Raw genomic sequence first — 7,753 nt, 5'->3', positions numbered from 1 at the left:
TGCCGGATGGTAAGGCATAATGCTACATTTTTTGATGTTATATAAATCACACAAGCTAGTTAGAATACTATTACTGAATTCTGGACCATTATCTGAAAGGATTACTTTAGGCATACTATATCTACAAATTATTTGGTCATGGAATGCGCTGGCTATGGTTTCTGCTGTTTTGTTCGGGATAGGAACTAGTTCGCAAAACCGTGAAAAATTATCGACCATTACAAGCAAATGTTTGTTCCCTTTCTCTGTTTCCGCAAAATTTGTCAATAAATCCATCGATATTCGTTCCCAAGGAGCTTTAGTTGCTGGGTACACCTGAATTGGATTAGGTCCTGAAACATGTCCCTTGTGCTGTAAACAAGTTAAACATCTGTCAACATAATGAGCAATCTCCTTAGCCATTTTTGGCCAAAAATATTTCAATCGACCTTGTTGGAGTGTACGATCCTTTCCTGGATGTGCACTTGCAGGAGCATCATGGATAATTTTTAACACAGTTGGTACCAAGACAGCTGGAACAACTAACTGACAACATTTCCTCGGGGCTGTCCCTAGCTTTACTACTCTACACAGTAAATTGTCCAACATAACTAGTTCTTTCAATGGTACTGGCGGTTTATGAATCGGGCGAGTGTCTTGCTTAGTCAAAAATTTAATGACGGGTGCCCATATGGGGTCTTGTCTTTGTTCCGTTTCTACTACTGTAGCATCTAATGCTGGGTAATTTAACTGAATCGCAGCTACGTGTCGAGAAAACGCATCGGCTACAACATTTTGCTTTCCTGGAATATATCCAAATGTGGGATTGAATTCTTGAATTGTGAGCAAATATCTAGCAAACTTTCCAACTGGATTCTTATTTTTGAACAAGGGAATTAATGGTTGGTGATCTGTAAGAACATGAACTGGGTAATTATAAATTGTATCCTTGAAATGTTTAAGTGCCCAAACAACTGCCAAGGCTTCTCGTTCTGTTGCACTATAATTTTTCTCTTCTTTGGATAATGTGCGGCTAGCATAAGCTATTGCGTGATCTCTGTGACCTTCTGTTTGAAGTAATGCAGCACCTAGACCTATGTCACTAGCATCTGTAACCAACGTAAAAGGTTTAGAAAAATCTGGATACCTAAGGACAGGTGACGAAATCAAGGCTGCTTTGAGTTTTTTGAATGACTGATCCTGGGCCTCTCCCCAAACAAAGGGTTCATCTTTTCTTTGCAACTTGTAAAGCGGAGCGGCTATAATAGAGAATCCAGCAATAAATGAACGATAAAATCCTACAAGACCTGTGAACTGTCTTACGGCTTCTGCGGTACGAGGTGTTGGAAAATCACGGGCAGCAATAATTTTTGATTCATTCAATGTAATACCTGAAGGTGTAACTGTATGACCTAGGAAATTAATCTTTTGCTTTAAAAATGAACATTTTGCAAGCTTTATTTTTAAATTAGCTTCAGCGAGCTTTGCAAGTACTTTTTCAAGGTTCTGGAAATGAGTCTGAACATCTTGCGACATGATTATGAGATCATCAAGGTAAACTAGAAGCGTACTTCCTATCAATCTACGAAATAGATTTGTCATGAGCCGTGAAAAGGTTATTGGACTACTACGCAAACCAAACGGCATTCTTTTGAAATGAAAATGACCATTGGGAGTACTAAAGGCTGTCAATTGTTTACTTTCCTCATCAAGGGGGATTTGCCAGAATCCCTGCAACAAATCTAACGTTGAGAATACTTTGTTTCGACCAATACTTTGCAACAAATCATTTAGAACTGGAAGTGGGAAACGATCAGGTATTGTTACTCTGTTAAGCTTGCGATAATCGATTACAGGTCTCCAAGTCCCATCTCGCTTTGGTACAAGAATCAATGGAGCGTTCCATGGCGAATTACTCGATTCAATTACATCACTCTGTAACATTTCTTCTACAAGTCTATCTGCTTCTGCTCTCTGAGAATGGGGAAGACGGTAAGCTGGTACATAAATAGGCGTAGTTCCTTGTTCAAGGGGAATTTTATGTGTAATGAGAGGAGTGAGACCTAATTTTTCTCCTGGTAGAGCAACAACAGCTCTATTCCTGTTCAAAATTTCCAAAAGCTGAGCCACAGAGTCAGGAAAATCAGTAGGACTGAGGTGTTGCGCTTGCACCTCTGGCTGAGATCCCTGTTCTCCTGGTGTGAGTGTACAAACAGTATGATCCATGGAGACATCATCCACAACTCGCACCGGTAACGAGTAATGGGCAAAATCTACAACATGGGTACCAGACTGGAGATGGATATCGGCATTACTTGTGTTCGCGATAAAAAGTGAGACAGTACCATCCTGCACTGTGTGCCAGGAGGGTTCAACAAATGTACCATTCACTTTACATGTTTCACTTTCCGCAATCACATCCGACAACTCAGGCACTCCCTGAACCTTAACTCTTATTCTGGTGAGAGAATGAGGGTGTAGCACAGTGTCAGTAGCCGTGGAACCACTGACTTCAGAGATGGAAGCTGCCAGGCGAGCGAGACAACGAGAATCCGTTAGGGCGTCCCCTTCCAGAAAGTCCCGATACTCATTCTCCTTAACAACTGCACAACTACTATGCTTCAATCGAGTGCCTGTTTTCTCGGGTATGCTACCACGACAATGATCTGACAAACCTACGCTTGCAAGGCGGGTGTCAACAAAATTAACAAAATCTGATTGAAGATTGAACTCGTGGCCCTGTCGATACATGCTACACAAGGGTATGACATGGTCTTTGATACTTATGTTCCAACGATGGGGAAACAATGCAATATTTTCATCAATCATGGTGTACAGACCTAAGAGAATGTCTCCAGGAAAATGAATAATGTCAACAACTAAACATGTTATAGACAATGTGACATCATTGAACTTGAGTGGGAGGTCAATTTCACCCTGAACTTTTACTTTATTTCCTGAAATACCACTTAGAAAAGGTATGTGTGACTGTTTTAAAATAGTAGGGTGCATACTTTCAATGTCTCTAAGAGCTGAGGGCTTGACAATATTAATTTTTGCACCTGAGTCAAGAAAAACTTTTAAAACTCTACCATGTACAATGGCTGATACAAGGGGACCATCACTTGAGACTGGACAAGTTACTATTTTTGACTTATGTTGTCTGGGATATCTGCGTCTTGTTTGTGTCAAATTTACTGTGGATCCGTCAACATCTACAACTGGTCTAGAGTCAGTGTCCTCCTCTGTCAAGTGTCCAAATCTATTTTGGGTAGCTACTGAATACACAGGGAGGGCACTAGGATTGGCTAGCTTGAATTGGTTAGCGGATGGCCTTGGGGGTTTCCCGACGACATGGAGTGAACATTCTGAGCTCCAGCATTCTGTGACTGAGCATTATAATTTGAAATTGCATTATAGCTGGGCTGGGAGTTGTAATTACGAGAGTTCTGATAATGTCTTGGACGCTGTGAGCCTCGCCAAGACTGACCATGGGAGTTACGAGGTGGAGATGTCCTTTGCCTAGCTCTACAATCCGCAGTGTGGTGACCAACTTGTTTATGGTACGTGCAATATGGAAGCCTAGAATGATTAGATTGATGAGGGGGCCGAGAGAATTGTCTAGGAGGTGATGATCTAGGGGCGGACCAACAGTCCCTTGCAAGGTGGTTACTCTTACCACAATGCCAACATGAGGGAGTGGATGGTTGTGGACTATGGCGTTTCGGCATTTTATGAGGCGGCGAATTTGACTGGGGGCTACGAGCATAGGTACGCTTCTGCGACCAAGAGTTTTGAGAATTTGTGGGAGGATGCTGAGAGCTTGTGACTACATTTACAGCATCAGAGGGTGGCAACAGTTGAGCACTTCGGGGAGCTAGTTTATCTGCGGCATTGTTAATAGCCTCAAATACTTCACCAATTTCATGTTTAACACCAAAATTTTGTTGCTCAACGATTGGTTTTGTATGCTCGGGGGCAAAATGCATTAAAGTACCAAATGCTATCATTTTGGCCATAGCCTCAGGGGACAGATTATTGTCTTTATCTAACCAAGTTGAATTATTCATAGCAGAAACTAAGGCATACAGATACTGATCGAGACGGCTAGTAAACGCATTAAACGATTCACCAGGCTGCATGGTGGCATTGGCAATTTTCTTGACTAACCTATATGGGTCAAGGTCTCCTTTATTAACAAAGCGACGGCGAAAGAAATCCTTAAATTCAGGCCAAGACTGGAGGCTAACAATGGCTTTCTCATCAACAACAAAACGTGCATCACCTTTGGTTGTGTCCACGGCTGACCGTGCAATTGCTAAGTATTCGGCATCAGTAGGCTTAGAAAAACGTGCAACTGTTTTCGCTTCAACCTTACTAAACCATGATTCTAATAAACGCGATTCCCCAGCAAAAAGAGGAATAGCCATTTCCTGAGCTGATCTCTGGCCATTGGGACGAGCAACTGTTCCCATTGATTCTGAAGGGGTTTCAACAGTGGTAGGCATTGTCACAGCCGTGGAAGTAATATTTGAACGCAGATTATAATTAAGTGCACCTGGCATCAGAAATAGTATACACAAAAATAAACACAAAAAATATCAACTTGGCTAAAGTAAAAATGGCAGAAATAAAATTATTAAATTGGGCTAGGCAAGAAAATAATCAAGAACAAGCAATTGTAAACTAAATTTAGCAATCTTTCATTAAAAAAATGACTGGAATTAGATGTATGTAAATTAATTAAACCAGACTAAGCACAGCAATTTAGAATAAAAACTGGGAAATGCAATTGCAAAATTTCATTAAAAAGATTCAACACAACAAGTGGCAATGCAAGAAATATGGATGTAGCACATAAACTGGACACAGGAATGTATATAACTCCTATGGTAAAAGTTTAAAATAAAATGCTTAAAGGATAAATTTCAAGTTAGGTCTGGAGAAATTAAAAAAAATTATATTGCACAAATCCTTAACTGCTACTAAAACAAGGATTTCTTAATTCACTGGAATTTGAATTTACCAATAACACTCTAGGAGAACAATTAAAATTCAATGAAATTACTGTAAGAAGCAGGAATGTTGAAATCACACAGGAAAACTGTGGGGAGTGCAGTACTGAACCAGCTCCAATATTTAACAAGTCACTGAATGGTTAATTCACAGGATATTATGGGAATTATTACATAAGTCACTTTTTAACACTTGGCACGTTGTTCTCAACTAGCAATTACTTATCTCAGGGTTGTAATTTATGAGGATCACCAGTAGCCAAAGTAGGAGAAGCGTCGTGAAGATCTGAAGAGGCCCATGTGAGGCGTGTTTACAAACTGGATGCGACGGCAGCGCTCCTGGCGGCGGTGGCGCGAGACTCAGGGACCCCACACTGTTCACGCTAGAAGCACGAAGATAAATTCTGACGACGACAATATTGCGACGATGGAATAACCAGTTGATACTTGCGACGATGGCTGACGACGATTGCAGTAGCTTGCACCCTCACGAAGCTTGATACTGTCAGCTTGGGTGGCGGTGGTGGTGGTGGTGGGTGTAATAGGTGGTTCCCACGTGGTGGCGCGAGGTTCAAAAATGGCTGGCGCGGGAAGCTTCCTTCCTCCTCACTGATGAGTGAGCGTTCTCACAGGAAAATATTGATCCTTACTTCTGAAACGTTGGCCTGGAGTAGTGGTTGATGGCAGGACCCCGGTCTGGCACAATATTTGATGCGTGGGTGGCAGGATGGCGGCTTATGGCGGTGGCGGTGGCGGCGGTTTTGGCTGGAACACGAGGCGATGCTGGGTACTGGAACTTTTGCTTCCAGAAAAAAATTTCTGGATCCCACTGCTGCTACCAGTATTCGTTTGCCTTGTTCGGGTTGAATGTAGACACAGTAGTCGCTTCTGTATATATTTATTGAGTGAGGCAAACAGGTGTATAACTGGCCAGCCGAGGTCCACCTACTCTGGGTCTGTGAGGATAACTGAGGCTGCTGGGAGCATCGCTGATGCTCCTCTGTCTGGCATGACGTCAGAGGCCTACTTGCCTGTGATTGGTTACATTTCAACTGACAGAATTTTGAGTATAACAGACACACTTGCGTCCCTGTAGACTCCCTTGCCTCCCTGTAGACTCACTTGCGTCCCTGTGACTCACTTACGTCCCTGTAGACTCCCTTGCCTCCCTGTAGACTCACTAGCGTCCCTGTAGACTCACTTGCGTCCCTGTAGACTCACTAGCGTCCCTGTGCCTCACTTGCGTCCCTGTAGACTCCCTTGCCTCCCTGTAGACTCACTAGCGTCCCTGCAGACTCACTTGCGTCCCTGTAGACTCACTTGCGTCCCTGTAGACTCCCTTGCGTCCCTGTAGACTCCCTTGCGTCCCTGTAGACTCACTAGCGACCCTGTAGACTCACTTGCGTCCCTGTAGACTTACTTGCGTCCCTGTAGACTCACTTGCCTCCCTGTAGACTCCCTTGCCTCCCTGTAGACTCCCTTGCGTCCCTGTAGACTCACTTGCCTCCCTGTAGACTCACTTAACTGTACACACTATAGCCCCAATCCTTAACTGTACACACTTTAGCCCCAATCCTTAACTGTACACACTATAGCCCCAATCCTTAACTGTACACACTATAGCCCCAATCCTTAACTGTACACACTATAGCCCCAATCCTTAACTGTACACACTTTACCCCAATCCTTAACTGTACACACTATAGTTTCAATCCTTAACTGTGCACACTATAGCCCCAATCCTTAACTGTACACACTATAGCCCCAATCCTTAACTGTACACACTTTAGCCCCAATCCTTAACTGTGCACACTATAGCCCCAATCCTTAACTGTACACACTATAGCCCCAATCCTTAACTGTACACACTTTAGCCCCAATCCTTAACTGTACACACTATAGCCCCAATCCTTAACTGTACACACTATAGCCCCAATCCTTAACTGTGCACACTATAGCCCCAATCCTTAACTGTACACACTATAGCCCCAATCCTTAACTGTACACACTTTAGCCCCAATCCTTAACTGTACACACTGTAGCCCCAATCCTTAACTGTACACACTTTAGCCCCAATCCTTAACTGTACACAATGTAGCCCCAATCCTTAACTGTACACAATGTAGCCCCAATCCTTAACTGTACACACTATAGCCCCAATCCTTAACTGTACACACTTTAGCCCCAATCCTTAACTGTAGCCTCTGTTCACCCAGCAGTGAATTAGGTTAGGATAGGATGGTACTTGGTTGTTAAACAATTTGATGTGTCGTATTCCAGGGACCATAGGATTAAGGACTTGCCCGAAACACTACTCGTCCTAGTGGCTGTACAAGAATGTAACAACTCTTGTATATATATATACACCCAACCACTTGGGCTGGACGGTAGAGCGACGGTCTTGCTTCATGCAGATCGGCGTTCAATCCCCGACCGTCCACAAGTGGTTGGGGCACCATTCCTTTCCCCCCCGTCCCATCCCAAATCCTTATCCTGACCCCTTCCCAGTGCTATATAGTCGTAATGGCTTGGTGCTTTCCCTTGATAATTCCTTCCTTCCTTCTTGTATAAATAAAAAAAATAAATAAAATAATTAAATACAAGCGTGAGAGAGCAGCAGCAGCAGGAGACGCGTGAGGGCCTCATGTGAAGGGTTGAGTGTGAGTGTGTCCTCCCACACTCAAGTGTGTCTCACGTGAACACTTGAGGGCTCACTCTCTCACGGGAACACTCACTGGAGAACCATCCCTCCTATCTCC

The sequence above is a fragment of the Procambarus clarkii genome, chromosome 50 (genome assembly GCF_040958095.1).
Source record: "Procambarus clarkii isolate CNS0578487 chromosome 50, FALCON_Pclarkii_2.0, whole genome shotgun sequence".
NCBI classification, from domain to species: domain Eukaryota; kingdom Metazoa; phylum Arthropoda; class Malacostraca; order Decapoda; family Cambaridae; genus Procambarus; species Procambarus clarkii.
Note: the sequence above shows the minus strand (reverse complement) of the source record.